This window comes from Corythoichthys intestinalis, chromosome 16 (genome assembly GCF_030265065.1).
Source record: "Corythoichthys intestinalis isolate RoL2023-P3 chromosome 16, ASM3026506v1, whole genome shotgun sequence".
NCBI classification, from domain to species: Eukaryota; Metazoa; Chordata; class Actinopteri; order Syngnathiformes; family Syngnathidae; genus Corythoichthys; species Corythoichthys intestinalis.
In genome coordinates this window covers 437398-439897 of record NC_080410.1, presented here as the reverse complement: position 1 = coordinate 439897, position 2500 = coordinate 437398, and positions in this window count along the sequence as shown.

The following is a 2500-nucleotide window of genomic DNA, read 5'->3' as shown; positions in this document are numbered from 1 at the left end:
CCGGCGTGGAAGCCGCTTGGGCTCTAGCAGAAGGCCGAGGTGGAAGCCACTTTGGGCTGTGTGGCCGGTCGGCCTACCAGGGGCGTGAGAGCAGCTTGGGCGATGGCGGAAGGCCGGCGTGGAAGCCGCTTTGGGCTGTGGCCGGTCAGCCTACCAGGGGCGTGAGAGCAGCTTGGGCGATGGCAGAAGGCCGGCGTGGAAGCCGCTTGGGCTCTAGCAGAAGGCCGAGGTGGAAGCCACTTTGGGCTGTGTGGCCGGTCGGCCTACCAGGGGCGTGAGAGCAGCTTGGGCGATGGCGGAAGGCCGGTCAGCCTACCAGGGGCGTGAGAGCAGCTTGGGCGATGGCAGAAGGCCGGCGTGGAAGCCGCTTGGGCTCTAGCAGAAGGCCGAGGTGGAAGCCACTTTGGGCTGTGTGGCCGGTCGGCCTACCAGGGGCGTGAGAGCAGCTTGGGCTCTAGCAGAAGGCCGAGGTGGAAGCCACTTTGGGCTGTGGCCGGTCAGCCTACCAGGGGCGTGAGAGCAGCTTGGGCGATGGCAGAAGGCCGGCGTGGAAGCCGCTTGGGCTCTAGCAGAAGGCCGAGGTGGAAGCCACTTTGGGCTGTGTGGCCGGTCGGCCTACCAGGGGCGTGAGAGCAGCTTGGGCGATGGCGGAAGGCCGGTCAGCCTACCAGGGGCGTGAGAGCAGCTTGGGCGATGGCAGAAGGCCGGCGTGGAAGCCGCTTGGGCTCTAGCAGAAGGCCGAGGTGGAAGCCACTTTGGGCTGTGTGGCCGGTCGGCCTACCAGGGGCGTGAGAGCAGCTTGGGCGATGGCGGAAGGCCGGCGTGGAAGCCGCTTTGGGCTGTGGCCGGTCAGCCTACCAGGGGCGTGAGAGCAGCTTGGGCGATGGCAGAAGGCCGGCGTGGAAGCCGCTTGGGCTCTAGCAGAAGGCCGAGGTGGAAGCCACTTTGGGCTGTGTGGCCGGTCGGCCTACCAGGGGCGTGAGAGCAGCTTGGGCGATGGCGGAAGGCCGGTCAGCCTACCAGGGGCGTGAGAGCAGCTTGGGCGATGGCAGAAGGCCGGCGTGGAAGCCGCTTGGGCTCTAGCAGAAGGCCGAGGTGGAAGCCACTTTGGGCTGTGTGGCCGGTCGGCCTACCAGGGGCGTGAGAGCAGCTTGGGCGATGGCGGAAGGCCGGCGTGGAAGCCGCTTTGGGCTGTGGCCGGTCAGCCTACCAGGGGCGTGAGAGCAGCTTGGGCGATGGCAGAAGGCCGGCGTGGAAGCCGCTTGGGCTCTAGCAGAAGGCCGAGGTGGAAGCCACTTTGGGCTGTGTGGCCGGTCGGCCTACCAGGGGCGTGAGAGCAGCTTGGGCGATGGCGGAAGGCCGGCGTGGAAGCCGCTTTGGGCTGTGGCCGGTCTGCCTACCAGGGGCAAGGAACCACAATAGCATCTACCAGGGGCAAAGCGCAAATTCGGTCTACCAGGGGCAAGAAACATTAATACAGTCTACCAGGGGCAAAGCGCAAATTCGGTCTACCAGGGGCAAGAAACATTAATACAGTCTACCAGGGGCAAGAAACCAAAATTTATTCTACCAGGGGCAAGAAACATTAATACAGTCTACCAGGGGCAAGAAACCAAAATTTATTCTACCAGGGGCAAGAAACATTAATACAGTCTACCAGGGGCAAGAAACCAAAATTTATTCTACCAGGGGCAAGAAACATTAATACAGTCTACCAGGGGCAAGAAACCAAAATTTATTCTACCAGGGGCAAGAAACATTAATACAGTCTACCAGGGGCAAGAAACATTAATACAGTCTACCAGGGGCAAGAAACATTAATACAGTCTACCAGGGGCAAGAAACCAAAATTTATTCTACCAGGGGCAAGAAACATTAATACAGTCTACCAGGGGCAAGAAACATTAATACAGTCTACCAGGGGCAAGAAACATTAATACAGTCTACCAGGGGCTGCATTGACAAGTTCGCACCGTAAGAAGAGAATGCGACTTTTGCAACCTCTTTTTCCTTTTTACATGATATTCTTTTTCTCTATCGGGGAAAACACTGGTGTGCTACATCACTGGAAAGCTAGAAATCCCACTAAAGATTAAGCCATAGTTATAGAGGTAGATATCCCTGACTTATTGTCAGCCACCATTTGGGTTCTTCATTGTGACGCGAATTGTTCAAAAATTTAAATTATGCAAGGGAAGAGTTGCTGTTTTGGGTTTTTTTTTTTTTTTGTATTGGTAAATTTTATTGAATTTTTTTTAAATTAAAAAAAAAATCTTTTTTTTTTTTCTTTTTTACTTTTTTGGTATTTATTTTATTATTATTATCATCATTATTCTTATTATTTTTTTAAGAAAAGAAGGAGAAGAAGGGAGAAGGGGGTGCGGGAGAGCAAAAATAAAAGAAAAAAAAAAGAAAAGAAACAGCCTCTACTTAGGCTGCAGTTCACTTTTCCTCCACCGGAGGGAGCTCCAGCAGGCGAAAATCATACCCCCTCACTCAG